The sequence below is a fragment of the Parasteatoda tepidariorum genome, chromosome 1 (genome assembly GCF_982258835.1).
Source record: "Parasteatoda tepidariorum strain Cologne lab strain chromosome 1, Ptep-v5.0, whole genome shotgun sequence".
Lineage (NCBI taxonomy): Eukaryota > Metazoa > Arthropoda > Arachnida > Araneae > Theridiidae > Parasteatoda > Parasteatoda tepidariorum.
This window is the reverse complement of record NC_141755.1, coordinates 87,304,439-87,327,848: the sequence shown is the minus strand read 5'-3', so window position 1 is coordinate 87,327,848 and position 23,410 is coordinate 87,304,439. Positions and strand designations below refer to the sequence as shown.

The window sequence follows — 23,410 nt, the reverse complement described above, 5'->3', positions numbered from 1 at the left end:
TGTAAGTTTAAAAACATACTCTAATTTAAAATGTTTTCTTTCTGCAATAGTTACAGTAAAGACGATAGAATCTTGGTTATCAACAAATCAACGAAATAACTACGAGCATTTATGAGATACTATAAACGCATACTTACTCCGTTTTTCACGCATATTCTCTAGGTTAATATATAGGATTAATTGCATTTGGTGAATCATGATTTGGCAAGAGAAATATTGTTCTTAGTTGTAGTTATTGATTCGATTACTGATTGAATTTTAGATACTGAATGAAGCAAATAATAAGGTTTTTGAGTCAGTCAACTTTCGAAATGTCTTTTGGTGGTTTGATGTTTCGAGTACTGTTCTGTCCCATTTAAATATAGTTTACAACTGGTATATTGCACCAGTATTATCAGATATTGATGTCGGACATATTGAATTTCTTGTGTTGTGATTTAGTCAACCTTCGAAATGTCTTTTCGGTGGCTTGATGTTTCGTGTACGATTTTGTCCGATATAGAAATAGTTTACAACTGGTATATTGCACCAGTATTATCAGATATTGATGTCGGATACATTGATTTTCTTGTGTTGTGAATCAGTCAACCTTCGAAGCGTCTTGTAGGTGGTTTGATGCTTTGAGTACTGTTATGTGCCATTTAAATATAGTTTACAACTGGTATATTGCACCAGTATTATCAGAAAGTCAGTATATCTGATATACTGACTTTCTTGTGTTAAAAAATAAGACACTTAAACAAATAGCGCCATTATTCGAACTTTTTTTCAAAGCAGATTTATTTTTTAATAGTTTACAACTGGAACTTTATAAGCCTAGTTAGGGGACTTATTGGTGTTCCTTGCATTGTTTGTATACAATCAATTATGGAATTTTAAAGTAAAATATATCAAGATACAATGATGGATATATTATAGTATATTTTTACAAGACGCAATATGCAACACTTCATCGTACAGTTTTAAAACTTCTAATCTAATTTACTCATTTTATTCAGCAAATAAAGTACATTAGTTTCCATTTTTATACCTACATTCTATTATATTCTAGAATTTAGAAGATAGCTTGCGAAGAATTCCCAAAAATCAATAGTCAACGTATCAGTGGTAAACGACGAGGAACAAAGATCATTCAAGAAAAGATCGAAAATTTCTATAAAAGAGAAGTTTTGCACTTTTTTTTTTTTTACTGAACACTCGATTTATTTTTTGTGCAAAAGTTTGGCCCAATTTCACACCAACAAAGCTTTGCTAAAGAAGTTCAGTGTAAAAAAAATAGTGAAATGGACTTTAAAAAATCCCATATTTCTTTTAGAACTCTTCTTTTTTTCTTATAAATAACCTTCATGGGTGATCTTTTTTATTCTATAATAATATGAATTGACTTCCATGTGATACACCAAAAGGTTATGACAGTGGAAAAGTTTTTCAGAACTTATTTTTTCTATATTACAATTGAAAATATGACAGTCAATCAATATTAAGTATAAAAATGTTTCAAACTTCGAACTTTACACTTAAAAAGTACATCCCAACTTTTGTACAGAAAATTACCAACTGAAGGAAATTCTTCATTATTTTGAAACACGTAATTCCAATAAATATGAAAATTCTTTTAAATGTAGCATTACTTGATATTTCATTAAAAATTAACGTTTAAAATCAGAAATGGTAAAATTTTTTAGTAAAACCTACATATACACGTTTCGGTGTTTTACTGGTACTTTCATCCATTAGGGATAGCAAAACAGAGTGGAATTAACCTGGAAAAGCTTACGATAGTTAGATATACAGTTAAAGGTAAAACAATAAATTGACAATAAGTGTTAGAAAATAATAAATATAACTTTAAATATTTGAAAGATATGGTATAGTATAGTAGCAAGTTCATTAACAATGGTTTTTTTTACGATCTAGTAACTCTTTCAAGAATCTAAGTCAACGCATTCATTTCTGAATAATATGAGGAAAAATCGAACCTATGGCCTTCTGCCCTGCTGTATTTTGCAACAGTTGAGAGGTGCTGTTCGTAATTTTTGTCGTAACCTTTACAGTCCCCGGCCAAATTATTAGAAGCACTATAAGATTCTATGTAAAATCTTTATTATTAGGTGATACTATACAGCTAAAACCGGTTTGCACTTGTTTACGTTTATGTATCAATTGATTAACATCGTAATGCAATTCGTTAAAAATATATACAGAGTGAGGGAGAGTGGGGTCAATTGTAACAGGGTACGATTGTAACAGAGCAAAAGTTTCGAGTGTCGGGTTCTAGATTTGGTTCCTAGGTGGCGCACAAGGTGTATTTAATAAATCTACATGTACACCCCTGATGGCAACCATTTTTATGTACTTTTGAAAGATATTTTCACGCCACGCAAGTACTTTTTTTGGTATTAGAATATTATATTGTAACAAAGTAATTTTGTTTAAACAAATAAAAATTAGTAACCGAATATGTAAGTGGACACTTTAATTAACATTTCAATAAAAAAAAAGATTAGTTTTGCTAATTAACTAGCATTGTTTTTAACAAATGAAGCTGAAATGGCGTCTTGGGGACAATTGTAACAATAAGTAAAGGGACGATTGTAACAGCTGAAAAGAAATAATCTTATGTTTACAAACCATTACTTAAGTCTTTAAGAACCACCAATAGTTTCCTATATCATTTATATTATGTCACCTTTCACAGCATAAATTAAAATTTTAAACCCCTTAAAGTTAAAAGTTTAACCCTTTAGGTTTCTGCTCATTATTATTTTTACTCCTAAAATATCACTACTATTTTGATCAATAAAAAAATATATCACAACTATGATAATATGTATAATTAACTATGTTTTAGTTGAATTTATGAACTGTTACAATTGACCTCGTAAGTGGGGACAATTGTAACAAGTGCACGACTGTCAAAAATTGTTAATAACTAATATAATATTTAAAATCAGGTATTTATTTTTTTTCTAGTAGAGGATAGTCTACTTTACTCGTCTGTCAATTAATACTAATAATATATTGGATTTTTTGTTAGTTAAAAATAGTTAAGTAAAAAATGTTGCAGTTGACCCCACTCTCCCCTACATAAAAAATCTCCCGAATAAAAACCCATTACATGTATGTTTAAATGTAAAAGTATCGCTTATAAACTCGTGCAAATCATGCAATTATTAAAACGCTACAGTGTGTCTAATAATTGGACCAAATTATTATAATATACTAATATATACCTGATGTAATAAATATTCTACATTTATATAATATATCGTCTAATTTATCCAATCATCGAATTTTACATTATATATAGTCTAATTTAACCAATTTATACACGAACGTAAACTAGTGCAAACCTGTTTCAGCAGAGTAAAAACAATAAAGCTGTATAGTATCACCTGATAATTAAGATTTTATATAGAATCTTATAGTGTGTCTAATAATTTGGCATGGGACTGTTGATAGCAAGATAAACAGAAAATGTCCGTAAATGGCCATCACCATCATCAAACTCTTAAAAATGCATTCATGAAAATTTTATACGTATAAATTTATAAGTTATTTCTGGTTTGTGTATATGGTGAGAAACTATTAATCCTACAATTATTAATCTCAAACTAAATTATTAAACTCAGGATTAGCAGAAATCGTCATATTTCGTGCTCTCTTTTTTTGCTCAATGAAAGAGAATATGCTGATTTAATTCACAGTTTGTGATATTTTCTTTGAGGAAGAAGAATTAAAAATTAAAATTCAGACTCACATTTTTACCCGTAAAAGTTCACCCATAAAAAAAAAATCCAACTTATCTTCTTATGCTCCTGTGAGAAAAATCGAAAATCCGACTTTAATCCTTACGTTGGCCTGTAATATTTGGATGTCATGCAATTATCACAATAACAACTTCAAACATAGATACTGCATTTTAAATGACGAAAAATACTTAAGCTTCATACTGTTTAAAAAATAAAAGTTGCTTGAAAAATCAAAAAGTAGTTTGAAATGTTTTTCAAATAATTGGTCTTACTGATTAAAAAAATAGATTTGTGGAAAAAGGAATATTTTTACTGCACATTTCTTCCAGATCATTACATTTAATAAGTGACGCCCGGTTGCTTAAATGGTAGCGCTTCACGCTCCCGTGCCGCAGGTCTGGGGTTCTATCCTTGGACCAGGCATGATTAACTCAGCCTTTTATTCATTCAGTGGGTCGATAAAAAGGCACCAAGCATGCTTGGAAACTAAACACTGGGGATTCCACGTTCAGCGGACCACCCACTCCTCCTGCACTCTAGAGTTCAAGGTCAAGGAAAATTGGATGGGCACAGTAGGCCGATGGACTGACAAGCTATTGAGTTTAGCTTTTTTTTTTTTAATTTTTATTAGTAATAATTAATCTCTAATTTTTTTGCAATTTTTTGATTTAGTAAGGAAGGTTGTATTGGTAAAATGTAGTATTTATGTAGAAAAGGTTTTTTTTTTCTTCAGAAAAACAAAAATCGGAATGCCTGTACGATAGAAAAACTTTATTCTTTAAAATATTTAACTTAGTTATTTTTTTTATGGTCATTTGTTTCAAAGTAGTGAAAGTTAGAATGTGGTTAAGAATTCAAAACATTTTTAGAATATGAAAAATAAATAATACATAAAGAAATGAACAGAAAAATATATAGTATGAAAGAAGTTTTTATTTTTTTTTTTTTTCGATCTGAATATCCAAAGAGTTGAAAGAAAATTACATGGGATTGAAAGAAAAAGGTATATTTGAAAAGAGAGCGAGCCAACTGATTTTGAAACCAAACTCAAAAGTCTCGTATATAAAAAAAAAAAAGTTTTTCCTACCATCTTCAGAATTTATTTTCCAACTAGTGAAAGTGCAATGCTTTAAAAATAAAAGTATTTTTCTCTTCAATTTTTAGGGACGATACAGCACTTGAAGCACTTTTTTCCAAGCTCTCTTGTCCGAGTGCTTTGGTAAGTATTTTGAAAGTGAGGTTTTTGGGAAGCAAAAATAAAGTTATAAGAAATAATACTCATGCTTTACCACATTTTCCCCATCGTTAAACATTGGAGTAAGTCTTCATGGTTTTAATTTTTTCAGAATATATAAGAGAAAAGTTGAGTTATTATATAAAAAAAATATTATAGGTTTTTAATTTGACTCGTCTAAGTGTTTTTTTTTTTTTCAAAATTTTTATCACAGCTTTTGACATTAATTGCGTGTTTGAACAAGTTTTGATATTTCATCGTGGTGAATAAATGAAAAAAGAAATAATATATACTTACGTGAGTTTTTTTTTAGATTTTTTTATAACCGTCGTTGAACAGCCGACCCAATTTTATAGGTTTACGACTACTAATGTTTAATTCCTTAGACTTGTAATTTTGAACTCAATCCAGAAGACAAGGGAACTCCTGGATCGAGTATTGGTAGAAATTTGCCTTAGTGGAGGACTTTTTGATGGAACTAACCCGCACTTGCGTAGCATGGAGAGGCAAACGACAAGAACTTCCCACGGTTAGCCTGACGGCAAGGGGACTCTAACCCATGATACGTCTACCACTGAGGTTATTTCACGTTAGCACTGTGGTCGGTGCAAGCCGGATGCGGAATTCGTATCGACCAGCCATCGCCGGGATCGAACCCCGCTTCACCACATTAGAAGGCGAACGCTCTATCCCCTGAGCCATCGCGGCTCCTGTCAGTTTTATTGACTCGGAAAAATTTAATAGTTAAATATGAATTACATAAATATTAGCGTACTGCTTATTCTAGTACGAGGTGATCTGTAAAAACAGCCCCAAATATGCATTTTTAGAATCCTTACAAGGTTTAGACGAAAAAGTAAGCACATTGGAGAACGCAAATTAATATTTAGGCGGAAGAAAAAGAACACAATAAAGCTATTGAAATCTGACTAATCACAGTACTGAAAGGCGAATGTAATAACATGTTTCATTGGAAGTTTTAAACTTCGTGTTTCTAATAATTGTCTTCCAATTCCCTTTATAACATACTTTTAACAAACATTTTGTTTAACAGATTTTTCTCAATGAGGCATTTTTTTTCCTGTAATGTCATTTGGTCGATTTCGATAGCGTTGTTTGTTTTTTCTCCCTCCAAATGTGTATACGTTTGTTTACATTTTTACTAAAGGCAGTCTTTTACAAAGCACTCTGAATCGTTTTGCAACTTTTCTTTAGCAAAACAAAATTTTCTTCAAACTACTAAACTTTATGAAAGCAGAGTTTATAGATTTTCCCTCGCTTCAGATTTTTGCAGTTTTCTGAGAAATCCAAAAACAAACCTACTACGTAATAGCGAAATCCTCACGTGGTTCGAGAACTAAAAACTTTCAGTTGGGGGATGATAAAATGAAATTTATGCCTTACTATTTCAAGGTTTTGTCTTATCTTTCCAAAGCTGAAGACGCATCTAATAGGATTTGATGTTTTTCTTCACACCCAAATCCCTGATTTGTTACTTTTTGTTTTAAAAGTGCGAAAATATGGATGAGGTTTATGTTTACGAAACTAATACTGAAAAAGAAAGGAGTGCTATGCTACTTACCTTTAATCATTATTTGCGCAGAAATATAATAAAATTGTTTACAATATTTTCTTATATTTTTTACTGCCTTTTTTGGAAGTAATACATTAAAATTGTTTACTGCATAATTCGTCATTAGATTAATGTTTACTTACGTCTGTTATTAAAATATCTGCACAAGTTGTTCGGAACTTGGCTGATTGTAGAACATACAAAAATAGTTTTATTTATATACACAGAGATGCCAACTTGCTCCGGACAGCGAATAAATATTTTCAAGTGGTAGTTTATTAATTGTGATTCTTGGTTTAATAAACTCTGTTTAGTTTTTATCCACCACTATTTCTAAACAATTCGTAGGCTTATATAATTCACCACTTTTTTCAGATGTGTCATGATAAACCTTTTTAAAAGACTAGAAAAATCTGTCTAATATTTGCAAATTTAGTTTGTAGTTATTTACCGTTTGACCAGACGGGCAAGCCATGTAAAATTAGTGTGGCATGCAATATGTAAACCCACACGCAGTTTAGAAAATGGGCAAAATTAGGAGAAAGCATTCATTATTTTCCTTACCGACTACATGGAAAAACCAGTTATGCTATGTGGAGAAGATTGCAGATTAAAATACGACTTTTTACGTGCAGAACCGTCAGTGGGAAAATAGAACATATTGCTGTTTTGAATTACAAGTTCACTGCCATATACATTACCAGAAGAAAATTTAAAACATTATTAGAAGTATTTACGTTCCTCAGACATTTACCAAATATGTTATAATCAATTCGATTATTATTTTGTCAGCAGATGTTAACAAAACACAATCTCCAGAAGGCAGTTGATTAGTTAAAACTTATTTCAAACAACTTTCTGAAAAATTTTCAATTGCGTCAAACGATTAACTAGTACATTATAAAAAAAAGTTGAGAAATATTTCAATAACAGTCACACAAAATAAGCGAATGCGTTGCATGGACTGGAACTGATAACTTTTTTTTTATAATTTGGCCCTAAAGTTTGAGATCAGTACCTAAGTAGTTGAATCCAAATATGGGTATGCAGATATATAATATAAATATAAGTTAACACCGTCCCCCGAAGAGAGCTGGAGTTTTAATCTATAACTTACTGAAGGGATTTGGGAACTTGCACTTTTCTATATAGACAATCGTATCATTTCTATCGTTCGTTCATTCGTTTATCATTTCGATGCATTTTCTTTATGCTGAACTAATAAAGCCTCAACCACGTCTTTACAACTAGTAAATGAGAAGTTATGAAAAACTTATGATTAATAAACTGTGCTTTTCTGTGTACTATTAGTACACTGCGTATTTTCCCACTATTGTGCAGACAAGTTTTACATATTATGAATATTTCAGGATTAATGAAATTAGATTGAACCAAGTAAAATTAAATCAACACGAATTTATTAACTTCAATTTTGACTTCCCCTTCAAAGAAAAAAGAATTATTTTTTTTTCGGAAATAAAAAGAAATACCTATCTGACAGCTTTACATAAATAATATATCTTGAAAATTTCAAGAAAACCAATATGTCAAGCAATTGAGAAAAAAAAATTGCTCTTTTAAACAGATTTGCTGTTATTTACGTTATAATAAAGAAAACTGATATATTATTGGAAACATTTACGTTTTTAGACATTGACCAAATATGCTATCATAATTCAAAAATTATTCTGTCACTGGATGTTGGCAGAGGCAGAACTTAATCTCAAAAAGGCAGTTGATTGATTCAAGCATATTTTAAAGAACTTTCTAATAGATTAGCAGCTGTGTTCCATGATTAGCAAGGATATTGTAGAATGTGTTGATAGATATTTAATTAGCACTCACATATCAGTTGAGGCGAGTGTATTGCAGGGCCTAGTTACGAACCTGAAACCTGTCGTCCCCCTTAAAAAAATACGTATTGCTAGGTTTCTTTAAACGTTACTACTATTCATTTTTTTTACAGAAAAATGTGAATTTGTGCTGTTTTAATAACAAATCCATTGTTATATATAGAGGACAGCTCAAATATTATTCTTCGTACTTACGTTTCGAGACATTTTCCAACCATGCTATTAACAATTCGATAATTATTTTGTCACCAGATGTTAGCAGAACTCAATCTCACGAAAGCAGTTGATTGGTCCAAACACATTTCAAACAACTTTCTAACAGATTTGCAGCTGCGTTCCCATGATTAGCAAGCAGATTGTAAAAGGGGTTGAGAGGTGTTCGAATAACACCCACTTCTCTTTGCGCTTGGCAATCTAATTCATCATCGACGAAGAGGACTACTCATCTTAATTAGCATTTGCATTTGAAGCATCTGTGATGAACTCAATAAGATGAATTAATCTCTTGGATCAGATAGGAGAGAGATGCTGATTTCTCCATTATTTTACAATAAACTGGGTTTTGATGGAAAATTGGGCATCCTTCATCTAGGTGAAATTTTCGTTTATTATTTTAATAAAATGAACGATGATTGAAATTAGGTAGCGATATATTTTAGCTATGATATAGTGGAGTTTGCTTTTGTTTTAACCCATTGGAAAAATGGGTCTTGGTTTGAATTTGGTAGCGTGCACACACTTTTCAACTGAGTTCAAGAGTAATAGTAAACAGTGCGCCTGCGTTGCTATTTCGACCGCTGCTGTTTTTTCTTATTTTCACTAGCAGGCATTTTTAATGTATTTACATAATATTAATTTAAAGTATTTTTATATTCTTTTTATTATTAACGTATAATTACTGGCTTGATGGTGATTTTAATTTGAATATGAATGGTGAAGAAGGAAAAGTAATTTGTAACGTCTTGAAACTTGATGGCGTCCACACACTTTTCAACTGTGCTCAAGAGTAATAGTAAACAGTGCGCATGCGTTGCTATGTCGACCGCTGCTGTTTTTTTTTATTTTCACTAGCAGGCATTTTTAATGTATTTACATAATATTAATTTAAAGTATTTTTATATTCTTTTTATTATTAACGTATAATTACTGGCTTGATGGTGATTTTAATTTGAATATTGAATGCTGAAGAAGGAAAAGTAATTTGTAACGTCTTGAAACTTGATGGCGTCCACACACTTTTCAACTGTGCTCAAGAGTAATAGTAAACAGTGCGCTGCGTTGCTATGTCGACCGCTGCTGTTTTTTTTTATTTTCACTAGCAGGCATTTTTAATGTATTTACATAATATTAATTTAAAGTATTTTTATATTCTTTTTATTATTAACGTATAATTACTGGCTTGATGGTGATTTTAATTTGAATATGAATGGTGAAGAAGGAAAAGTAATTTGTAACGTCTTGAAACTTGATGGCGTCCACACACTTTTCAACTGTGCTCAAGAGTAATAGTAAACAGTGCGCATGCGTTGCTATGTCGACCGCTGCTGTTTTTTTTTATTTTCACTAGCAAGCATTTTTAATGTATTTACATAATATTAATTTAAAGTATTTTTATATTCTTTTTATTATTAACGTATAATTACTGGCTTGATGGTGATTTTAATTTGAATATTGAATGCTGAAGAAGGAAAAGTAATTTGTAACGTCTTGAAACTTGATGGCGTCCACACACTTTTTAACTGTGCTCAAGAGTAATAGTAAACAGTGCGCATGCGTTGCTATGTCGACCGCTGCTGTTTTTTTTTATTTTCACTAGCAGGCATTTTTAATGTATTTACATAATATTAATTTAAAGTATTTTTATATTCTTTTTATTATTAACGTATAATTACTGGCTTGATGGTGATTTTAATTTGAATATGAATGGTGAAGAAGGAAAAGTAATTTGTAACGTCTTGAAACTTGATGGCGTCCACACACTTTTCAACTGTGCTCAAGAGTAATAGTAAACAGTGCGCATGCGTTGCTATGTCGACCGCTGCTGTTTTTTTTTATTTTCACTAGCAAGCATTTTTAATGTATTTACATAATATTAATTTAAAGTATTTTTATATTCTTTTTATTATTAACGTATAATTACTGGCTTGATGGTGATTTTAATTTGAATATGAATGGTGAAGAAGGAAAAGTAATTTGTAACGTCTTGAAACTTGATGGCGTCCACACACTTTTCAACTGTGCTCAAGAGTAATAGTAAACAGTGCGCATGCGTTGCTATGTCGACCGCTGCTGTTTTTTTTTTATTTTCACTAGCAGGCATTTTTAATGTATTTACATAATATTAATTTAAAGTATTTTTATATTCTTTTTATTATTAACGTATAATTACTGGCTTGATGGTGATTTTAATTTGAATATTGAATGCTGAAGAAGGAAAAGTAATTTGTAACGTCTTGAAACTTGATGGCGGCCATACACTTTTCAACTGTGTTCAAGAGTAATAGTAAACAGTGCGCATACGTTGCTATGTCGACCGCTGCTGTTTTTTTTTATTTTCACTAGCAGGCATTTTTAATGTATTTACATAATATTAATTTAAAGTATTTTTATATTCTTTTTATTATTAACGTATAATTACTGGCTTGATGGTGATTTTAATTTGAATATTGAATGCTGAAGAAGGAAAAGTAATTTGTAACGTCTTGAAACTTGATGGCGTCCACACACTTTTCAACTGTGCTCAAGAGTAATAGTAAACAGTGCGCCTGCGTTGCTATGTCGACCGCTGCTGTTTTTTTTTATTTTCACTAGCAAGCATTTTTAATGTATTTACATAATATTAATTTAAAGTATTTTTATATTCTTTTTATTATTAACGTATAATTACTGGCTTGATGGTGATTTTAATTTGAATATGAATGGTGAAGAAGGAAAAGTAATTTGTAACGTCTTGAAACTTGATGGCGTCCACACACTTTTCAACTGTGCTCAAGAGTAATAGTAAACAGTGCGCATGCGTTGCTATGTCGACCGCTGCTGTTTTTTTTTATTTTCAATAGCAGGCATTTTTAATGTATTTACATAATATTAATTTAAAGTATTTTTATATTCTTTTTATTATTAACGTATAATTACTGGCTTGATGGTGATTTTAATTTGAATATTGAATGCTGAAGAAGGAAAAGTAATTTGTAACGTCTTGAAACTTGATGGCGGCCATACACTTTTCAACTGTGTTCAAGAGTAATAGTAAACAGTGCGCATACGTTGCTATGTCGACCGCTGCTGTTTTTTTTTATTTTCACTAGCAGGCATTTTTAATGTATTTACATAATATTAATTTAAAGTATTTTTATATTCTTTTTATTATTAACGTATAATTACTGGCTTGATGGTGATTTTAATTTGAATATTGAATGCTGAAGAAGGAAAAGTAACTTGTAACGTCTTGAAACTTGATGGCGTCCACACACTTTTCAACTGTGCTCAAGAGTAATAGTAAACAGTGCGCCTGCGTTGCTATGTCGACCGCTGCTGTTTTTTTTTATTTTCACTAGCAGGCATTTTTAATGTATTTACATAATATTAATTTAAAGTATTTTTATATTCTTTTTATTATTAACGTATAATTACTGGCTTGATGGTGATTTTAATTTGAATATGAATGGTGAAGAAGGAAAAGTAATTTGTAACGTCTTGAAACTTGATGGCGTCCACACACTTTTCAACTGTGCTCAAGAGTAATAGTAAACAGTGCGCCTGCGTTGCTATGTCGACCGCTGCTGTTTTTTTTTATTTTCACTAGCAGGCATTTTTAATGTATTTACATAATATTAATTTAAAGTATTTTTATATTCTTTTTATTATTAACGTATAATTACTGGCTTGATGGTGATTTTAATTTGAATATTGAATGCTGAAGAAGGAAAAGTAATTTGTAACGTCTTGAAACTTGATGGCGGCCATACACTTTTCAACTGTGTTCAAGAGTAATAGTAAACAGTGCGCATACGTTGCTATGTCGACCGCTGCTGTTTTTTTTTATTTTCACTAGCAGGCATTTTTAATGTATTTACATAATATTAATTTAAAGTATTTTTATATTCTTTTTATTATTAACGTATAATTACTGGCTTGATGGTGATTTTAATTTGATTATTGAATGCTGAAGAAGGAAAAGTAATTTGTAACGTCTTGAAACTTGATGGCGTCCACACACTTTTCAACTGTGCTCAAGAGTAATAGTAAACAGTGCGCCTGCGTTGCTATGTCGACCGCTGCTGTTTTTTTTTATTTTCACTAGCAGGCATTTTTAATGTATTTACATAATATTAATTTAAAGTATTTTTATATTCTTTTTATTATTAACGTATAATTACTGGCTTGATGGTGATTTTAATTTGAATATGAATGGTGAAGAAGGAAAAGTAATTTGTAACGTCTTGAAACTTGATGGCGTCCACACACTTTTCAACTGTGCTCAAGAGTAATAGTAAACAGTGCGCATGCGTTGCTATGTCGACCGCTGCTGTTTTTTTTTTATTTTCACTAGCAGGCATTTTTAATGTATTTACATAATATTAATTTAAAGTATTTTTATATTCTTTTTATTATTAACGTATAATTACTGGCTTGATGGTGATTTTAATTTGAATATGAATGGTGAAGAAGGAAAAGTAATTTGTAACGTCTTGAAACTTGATGGCGTCCACACACTTTTCAACTGTGCTCAAGAGTAATAGTAAACAGTGCGCATGCGTTGCTATGTCGACCGCTGCTGTTTTTTTTTAATTTTCACTAGCAGGCATTTTTAATGTATTTACATAATATTAATTTAAAGTATTTTTATATTCTTTTTATTATTAACGTATAATTACTGGCTTGATGGTGATTTTAATTTGAATATTTAATGCTGAAGAAGGAAAAGTAATTTGTAACGTCTTGAAACTTGATGGCGGCCATACACTTTTCAACTGTGTTCAAGAGTAATAGTAAACAGTGCGCATACGTTGCTATGTCGACCGCTGCTGTTTTTTCTTATTTTCACTAGCAGGCATTTTTAATGTATTTACATAATATTAATTTAAAGTATTTTTATATTCTTTTTATTATTAACGTATAATTACTGGCTTGATGGTGATTTTAATTTTAATATGAATGGTGAAGAAGGAAAAGTAATTTGTAACGTCTTGAAACTTGATGGCGTCCACACACTTTTCAACTGTGCTCAAGAGTAATAGTAAACAGTGCGCATGCGTTGCTATGTCGACCGCTGCTGTTTTTTTTTATTTTCACTAGCAGGCATTTTTAATGTATTTACATAATATTAATTTAAAGTATTTTTATATTCTTTTTATTATTAACCTATAATTACTGGCTTGATGGTGATTTTAATTTGAATATTGAATGCTGAAGAAGGAAAAGTAATTTGTAACGTCTTGAAACTTGATGGCGGCCATACACTTTTCAACTGTGTTCAAGAGTAATAGTAAACAGTGCGCATACGTTGCTATGTCGACCGCTGCTGTTTTTTCTTATTTTCAATAGCATGCATTTTTAATGTATTTACATAATATTAATTTCAAGTATTTTTATATTCTTTTTATTATTAACGTATAATTACTGGCTTGATGGTGATTTTAATTTGAATATGAATGGTGAAGAAGGAAAAGTAATTTGTAACGTCTTGAAACTTGATGGCGTCCACACACTTTTCAACTGTGTTCAAGAGTAATGGTAAACAGTGCGCATACGTTGCTATTTCGACCGCTGCTGTTTTTTCTTATTTTCACTAGCAGGCATTTTTAATGTATTTACATAATATTAATTTCAAGTATTTTTATATTCTTTTTATTATTAACGTATAATTACTGGCTTGATGGTGATTTTAATTCGAATATTGAATGCTAAAGAAGGAAAAGCGATGTCTTTAAACTTGTACATAGGCATGCAATGAAAATTTATTCCGACGACAACAATCAATTGAGGCAGGTTTTGCAACCCATGATTTGAAATGTGGTGTTTAACGGAGTTAATCCAGAAAGAAAAAGCGTTTGACCAATGGCTAACAAGTGATCGAAATAAGGCAATCACAACTTTTTTGTTTATTTTGTTTCTTTTTGTGTTTGTTTTTCTTTAACATCCTGAGGCACGAATTTTAAATAAATGGAGTAAAATTTGAGTTTAAAGTAGACATTTGAGACGTGAAAGAAAGTAAAATCATAAATTCTTTAGTTTTTGAAAGATATTAGTTAAAGTTAATTTGCAATTTTTCTTTTAGAAATTTTCATTTATCTGAAAAAAAATATGAATTTGTATTTTAAGCGTTTTTAGCATATTGTTGAACATTTTTTCACAGTGCTTGTTCTCATTTTATTCATGAAAGAAAGTGTTAAATAATAAAACATTTTTAGGGCATAAGACTTATCAAAAGGTTTCTTAAATTTTTTTTTTACCTTTTTTAAAATGATTTTAAATTTTTCATTGTAAATTAACTCCGAACAATGAGAAAGATTTAACAAACAAATGTTGTCGAATATATTGGGTATTGAATTCCAAGAGGTAAATACTTAAACTAGTCTTATTTAGCTATATCTACTGGGCTACAAACGAAGGATATGAAAAACATTTTATTTTGTATTTCGAACGACTGCACCACGAAATGAGAACAATATAAACATAAAAAAAATAACATGAAGGAAAAAAAAGTAGAGACTTGGTGACATGAACGTCTATGCACCAAGAATTTCCCTAGCGCACCAGTAACGGTCGCACAAAGATCCGTCATTTATTGCACTCCAGCCGCAAAGGTGATTTGCAGCAATTTGCTACCAAGGATTGCATAGTCTGTTGAAAGGGATGGAAAATTTAATATATATGAGACGCTGTCTAATACATAAGTGTTGCCCAATATATTGGACACTGGGTCGCAAGAGGCTATTAAATAAGAAAATGTTTTCATATATATATATATATATATATATATATATATATATTATAAGATGAAATATTTACTTAATACAATAAAATCTATTTTAGATAAATCCAATTTTGTGGTATATTTTATATGCACTTCTTATTTATTGATTAAACGATTTATCAATTCTGAATCTCTTTTTTTTATTATGGGTTTATTTATTTGATTATAAAGTAGAGTTATTTAATTTTCCAATTAACTAATAAATTTCTGATTTAAAAGGCAAAAAAAGAAATAAAATTTTTAGAAATTTTTTGTAACTGTTTATTTAAAAAAATTTTTTTTAACCGCATTGTTTGCCTTGTTAAGTAACATGCAATTTTAGGGTTGTTTTTCGAAAGCTTTGTCGTCATGTAAAAAGATACTTTTTTGCAAATAATATGCTATTTTCATAACTTCTGTAAGTTTGCAACACTTATTCTTGACTATTAGATTAAGTTCAGCTTATCTAAAACTGGCGTTATCTATGCTCATTTTGAAAATGGAGCGAAATGCCAATATGGAGAAAAGCCACGGTTTTATGGAAATGAAGAACATTTCTGGTCTAATTTTTTTAATATTTAAGAACTTACTCCATAGCTGCATTATTTGGGCTCATAAAAATTTCCAAAAACTGAGAATAAAACAATCATTTTGATAATTTTCTTCAAGGTGACAAAATGTCGCCAAATTTGCGATTTTTTTTTTAGAAAAAGTAATATTTTTTAAAATATTTTTTTGTTATTCATTATTATTCATTATATTTTGTTATTCATATTTTGTTTTCGTTAAATCAGAGATAATTCTTCACAGCAAAATGCTATTTATAGTATAAAATCATCATTTTGCTTCAAGTGTAAGGCACTTAAACTGTGGCTTTTTTATTTTCCTTGGCGACAGAGCTTCGAAAACCATATTAACAACATACTGACGTAATGACTAAATCCTAGTTTTCCCCTGAATTTTCTTCGTGTAACAGATGCCTTCTGTTTCCGAAGAAGGATTTTTATTTCTTTAAGAGCACTGAGATTAAAATACGAATGCAATCTAACTACTTAAAAAAGAAGTTCAAAAAAGAAGCATTGCTGCTTTATTCTTTGATTGCTCTAGTAAAAGTCACTGATGCGTTATTTTCCCCACCATTTCGAAAATTAAAGTAGTTTTAAGACTATAACAATTGTTTTCAAAGTTTTGCTTTCACTAGACTAGAAAAATGATAATTCCAGAAGTTTTAGTTAATAAAATTCCACGCTTTCAAGGAATTAAAACGAAATGGCAAAATTATATATTCATCGAGTTTTTTAACTCCCTTTTCTCGCTTGTCTGATCGGCTGAATTATCATTTATACTGAATGAATACTTTATTAATTACTTTGTTATCATTTCATAAATGTACCAATATTAAACTACAGAAATAAAAATACTGAACCTGTCTTTAATGCTATGTAATTATATCAACTTTAGTTTAAAAATATGTTTTTATTCACTATGTTAATATATTTATTTCATAATTTCAATTGATATTGAATTTGACTCGTACTGTTTTTCTAGGTATATGTAATCTTAACTTTTTAACCTTGTAACTATTCAGAAGAGGGACATTTCTAAATCAAAACAAGAAAAAAACTAACTTCTAACATTTTACCCGTCTGTGAACTGCATATAATATCTCTAAAGTGCAGAAATAAGTTATTGTATATTCTATACATTATCTAACTAATATACATATTAACTAGACAGATTCGTAAAAGTGTTAATGCTGTAATTTATCAAATTATCTGATAATCTGAATACTATCTAGCTAATCTAAAAAAATTATCTACTAAGCACTGCTTAAAGCGAAAATGAAATCTTTGCTGGAACGATACCAGCGTTTCTGTCCACTCAAATTAATGTATTGTTATTTATTTAATTTTCACTATCTGAAAAATCAAGTGATTACAACAATCTTTGCATATCTCGTAATATGAGTCCTATATACTTATGTGCGCATATACCTGATTTATATGTCTGTCTAATCTATTCCATAATAGAGACTTTTAACTGGGTAGCTTGTGTTATAAAGAAGCCTGATCCCTTGATTGATTTTAATGTTGATACTTTTTCTTCTGAAGCCACTTAAGTAGTCTAAAATTAGCAACATAATAGTTTAATATTCTATTTAATACATAGATGGCAGCACAATTTCGTTTTGTCATAGCATCTGAGATCATTATGGTAATAAATGTAACATTTTTTCACTGGTTATATATTTTTAAAGACAATCATTAAAAAGACGTTTTTAAATAGTGCATAAAAGTAGGTAGTGTCAATTATAAGAAGAAAAAACATTTATTAGGTTAGATATTGGTTTATTATACACAATAGATATTACAATTAGATATTGGTTTACGTTTCCAGTACTATCCATGTTATGTGGGTAGAGAAAATGAACGTATTTTAATTTAGAATCATCTTTAAATCTTTTATAATATTTTATCAATTTCTTCAATATAAAAGGAAAGATTTAGCTCCATTCAAACTGTCAAATTTAAGAATTGACATAGAATATATTAAAGATCTATATTTTATACAAAATATTGATTTTCAATTTGCCTCTATCCAGCGACAAAGTAGCTGAGTATGAAATGATTGAAAAGCTGTCTAGAGATTCTTCAGATAATGCTTTATGTTCACAAAGCTTATAAAAAATTAAAATTGATGTGACGTTTTTTTTCCCCTTTTGCGTCGTTTCATTTATTAAGGTCTGGTGAAAATAGTTTTACCATAAAAGTTTCCAGCTATTTTTGTTTCTGTTACGTTGAATTCATTATTTTTAAGAAAACTATGACGAAGGTTCACTCTTTGCCTTGTGATAACTAAATTTATATTCATCTTAAAGTACATCTGTGCACCCTGTCTAGTAACATAATTAAAATATTTATTGTAAAAACTGTTATTTTGATATACTACTTTAAGTAGCCTAACTAGTGTGGCAAAGCAGAAAGCATTCCAAAATGCATTTTTTTTTAACTTCATGCAATTTTTGGAATTTTTAATAAAGCTTCTTAGATTTTTTTTACTTAAATCATAGAGATATTTGAGCATCAAGTGTTTGCTAGTTTTCCTTTCATTAAAAAGAAGTTTGAGTAGTTTATTTTTTTAAATATCTATTAAAATGTTAGTTTCACAGTGTTTAAAATTACTTAATAAACACGTTTTCTAAGTTAAAGTTTATAGTCTACCTCTAAGTTAAACTAATATAAAAATATATTTTTTCAAATATGCATAAAATGTTGATAAAAAATTTTTTTTTCTCAATAAAACAACATATTTTGACTAATATAAAAATCTATACTAGACATTAAATGCAAACTTCCCTGATACTTAAAATATTTAGTAAAGATTTCAAATGATTTTTGAAAATTTTATTAAGAAATTAAGGGAATTATTTTAGAAATTATATTATTATTTATTATTTTATTATTATTTATTATTTTATTATTATTTATTATTTTATTATTATTTATTATTTTATTATTATTTATTTTATTATTATTTATTATTTTATTATTATTTATTATTTTATTATTATTTATTTTATTATTATTTATTATTTTATTATTATTATTTATTTTATTATTATTTATTATTTTATTATTATTTATTATTTTATTATTATTTATTATTTTATTATTTATTATTTTATTATTTATTATTTTATTATTATTTATTTTATTATTATTTATCATTTTATTTATTTATCATTTTATTTATTTATCATTTTATTTATTATTAGAAATTGTTATTTTAGAAAGAGGGAAGAAATAATTTTGTTAAGAATTTATTAGGAAATTAAGTAAAAATACGAGATGTTAAAACTTCAGTAGAATAGCTGGAATTTTAAGTAAATAGTTATAAACATTAGGAAGAAGAGGGAGAAATAATTAACCCTTAATAGTTTATTCACCACAATACTGGAGAACGGAATTATAAAACAAAACAAATTAAAAAACCTCATAAAAGAGAAATGTTAAAAGAGTGCTACATAGGCAATAATTTCAAAAGTAAATCAGTTCCTCTGGTATTACTTCGATACAAAATAATTGTTTTCATTTCAGATTTCTCTTCGCTATGTTTTCAAATCTAGATTTAATAATTGGGCTTGAGAGGGTGACCTACCCCAAATTTAATAATTAGTCCACGCGATATTTTAAGTTATGAAAACAGAAACAAAAACGTACTTTCTTTCAGTAAACATCTTTCTTTCAAACTGATTCGGATTTATGACTCCCCAAAATAAAGGGGCTAGCTTGACCCAACAATTGGGACTATGTTTCTCCTAGATTGCAGTTACCCCTATACATTAGGGGTCACAAATCAGTTAAAAAAGTGTTTATTTAGAGAAAGTAAGTTTTTGTGTCTGATTTCGTAATTTAATTCGTCTACACTAATTAATTAAAATTTTAAAGTCACCCCCTTAAGCTAGTAAAATTAAGTAATGGAACGTGAAGGATCACTCGGATAGTCAAAAAATTATTCAGGATAGTTCATTTTTTGCGCATTGTACATATTTAATTAACCGTATGCGTTACTAATGCAATTTAATGTGGCTAACGCAACAGCAAATAAAAAAAAATAGTGCGTGGAGTCCCTCCGCGTGGAAGAAGTTAAACTTCCTAATCTACGACGTTAATTGTTGAAGAATCAGCAGTCGTAGAAGGATCACTAGTTCTATTCAACGACTCTTTTTCTTGCTCCGCTGGCTTCCGTGCTCTGTAATCACGGTAATATTGTGCATTTTTCCCTCGTGGATCTCTTGAACCAGTGGAAGTGCTTGTGGTTGCCTCATCGTCTCGCCCTGGAAAATGTATTTGTATTAATAATGTATGTGAATGCGTCATAATGTAATTTCAGAAGAGAAACAATCAATTGATATTCACAAGAGACGTACCTTGACAACCTTAAATCCGTCGCATTGTCCGTGAGATTGTTTTCACTCATTTTTTACAAAATCCACTAAATGTGAAAATAAAAAAATACTACCCTATTAAATTATATGTGTATCAAAACATACTAAAAAAATATTTATAGAAAACGATACTTTTATTATTATTATGCTAGTGAAAACCAAAACAATATGGAAATGAATGAGGGAAAACTGGATCCCACCACGTGATTTCCCTGCCAATAAATATGTAGCGTTAAACGAACGCAACCTTGTTGGAAGTCGTATAAGAAGTATAACTTCAAAAAAATATTTAACGTATTCACCAATAAGTAAATTTAATGTATCTAACGAAATAGCCACCAATAATAAGACATAATGTAACTAATCTAGATTTGAAAAAAAATATCGAGTTGTTTTTCGCATCAATAAAAACAATTTAATATAACTAAAGAAACATGAATTTCAATTTATACGTTAAATAACCAAGAATGTAGAAGTAAATTAAAATAAGAATTTATTGTCTTTTTCTGATTGACTGTTTGTTATTAATTCTGTTGAAACTTAAAGTCATTAATCACTCAGTAGAAATGCACGAAATCATCCTCAGAGATTAAATACTTGATTCTTTAATTTGATTCATCATTCCCCACCCCCCCCAAAAAATATGCAATCTTAAAAAGAGAATAGGAGAAAGATTAGAAAGCATTTTGACTTTAGGGAAGAAAAATTACATCTAGCAGTAATGAAACTATCATTGAATGATTTATATTCATTCGTTAGGAAGCTTAAAAAAAGGAACTACGCAAAAGTATTAAATGCATTATTGGAAACCACGGGAAAAGAACGATTTGTGATTCGGAGAAAAACTATTTTGTGCGCGGAAAGAGTTTTTCCACAATACAGGACTGCACTGCGTAATAACTCTTGGCGAGAACTAATTTTTAATTTGATTTATGAAAACTTGATAATCCTCAAAATGTAACAGATGGCTGGCTATCCAATCATCATTTTTGTGAAACATTGACATAAACCGTCCTTTCTCTATTGATATTCATATGCAAATTAGGGAGGTCGTAAAAAAACGAAATATCGAATTTTTTTTAAGGGCATCCACTATAAAGGTACCGTTTGCTATAAAACTAATATTTTGAATGGTTCTGCTTGAAACGGTAAATCTTATGCCATCCTCTAAGCTCCAAGGTTTGAAAAAAAAACTTAATTTTAAACAAAAGAAAGAAAAAAAAGACGTTTTAGGCTATAACTTCTGAACAGAAGTTATAACCTAAGTTATAGCCTTCTCTCTGTTTTGAAAAACATCTGGGCTTATTTTGTAGATAATACTTACTGGTGGAACTTTTATCATTGAGACGTCTTTGCCAAATGATCTAATCAAAGGATAAAAAGTGTTTTTCCTAACCCTACCTGATAAAAATAGTTTGAAGAAATGAGAAAAATTGCGTACGATTGGTTCTGCTTGATTAATTAATAATGAATATTTCTTTGAACACGATAGGCATAAAATACCGAATTGAAAAAAAAATATGAATGAAAAAAGCGGTATTTGAATCAATGATTGAGTTATCTGAGATAATTTAATCATTGATTCAAATCATAGAACCATAAACCTTGTAAAAATAGCAAATTTAATAATTAGTGATTGTTTCTCAACTTCATACATCCCATATTCATTATGCAACAATAGTTTTGAACAGATAAAAAAAAAAGAAAAAGAAAGAATACCCTGCTTATTCAGAATAAATACAATAAATGGTGTAGAAACTTTGATGCCGCTACTTTCAATGTTTCTGTATCTAATTTTCTTAAACGAATAAAAGCTCAAACTAGTATTATGCCTTGAAACGGAGCTTATGCGACATTTCAAACATTTATCTAAACTTTTATGTAGATGTTTAAAAAGGAAAGACAGATACTATTTCAAGAAACTAAATACGAATTAAATTAATCAAGATAGTACGTTTTTGCGTTGGATTTTATAACCTAAAATATCGTCTGTACCAGGGCTCGAAAAACCGCCCGTCCTCGGCGGTCAAAAATTCCCCGCGGGCTACAAATTTCTTGAATCCAGCGTTCGCGCGGACGGCCATTTTCCCGTTACGTGATACATTTTCAATTTTTGTTATCTTACAAGAGTCTAGCGCCTCCCTTCTAAAATGACCCTCTAATCTCGAAATACAGCAACATACTGCGCAAGGTGGAATTGATGTTTTCTCTGTCTGGGAGTACTGCAGCGGTAGAAAGGGGCTTTTCAGCAATGAACTTACAAAGAAAAAAAAAACACGTTACTTACTGGTCTTAAACAAGAAGCGTTAAACGCATTTATGAACATCTACCTAAATGGAAAACCTCTTTCAGATTTCTGTGCAGAAACATCTGTAAATCATTGGCTTGATTGTGGAACTGGCAAATGTCATATTTGATTCATTTAAAAAACGCAGTACCATCGGATAAATTGACATGATAATTGACAGATAACTTAACCTTTGTATTTAAATTATTTCATCAAAGAAATAAATTATTTCATAATAGAAATACTAGGTTTTACTATTAGTAACGTATTTCTTTTATTACTGTATAATGCAATCCTAGTATTTGTAATCCTAGTAACTACTAATTCATAGTGAAATTTATATAAATGTTTGCAATAAATAAGAGAAAATTATATTTTTATTTATTTAGAAGCGACGGGTTAGTTTCAAAGGAGGACGGGTACATTGTTGGACAAGCCGTCTTCGGGGACAGGTAAAATTTCTGAGTTTTTTCGAGCCCTGGTCTGTATTAATTAGCATATTTGAGATCACCGCCTCGAGCCTGATTAAGCCCTAGAACGTAAAGATCCGGTCATTAAATTAAATGTTTCTTCAGGTTGGTCCGTTTATTTTGCTCACTGTTTGTTATCCATAATCTTACGGGAATTTGAAAATATAAACCATCACATTTTTTTACGTTTAAAATTGCCTTTTTGTAAAATTTATAATGCAGTATTTTAAGTTTACTAATTTTCATCTCTTGCTTTCAGCTTTACGCTATAAAATATAAATTAAACATAGTAAATTGCAATAAGCGAACTAGGTTAACTAAACAAAACTAAATAA

The 23,410-nt window shown here is 29.6% G+C and overlaps 1 protein-coding gene across 2 annotated transcripts in view; it reads left to right on the top strand.

Moving 5' to 3' along the window:
* LOC107446311 (uncharacterized) overlaps positions 1 to 23,410 on the top strand; it is a 60,014-nt gene that overhangs the window by 15,328 nt on the left and 21,276 nt on the right. The window contains exon 2 of one of the 2 annotated variants that reach the window (XM_043042738.3): positions 4,917 to 4,971. The exons of the other annotated variant lie outside the window; for it this stretch is intronic. The gene's annotated coding sequence lies outside the window, so the exon portion shown is untranslated. The remainder of the gene's footprint in view (positions 1 to 4,916; positions 4,972 to 23,410) is intronic. 2 annotated transcript variants of the gene reach the window in all.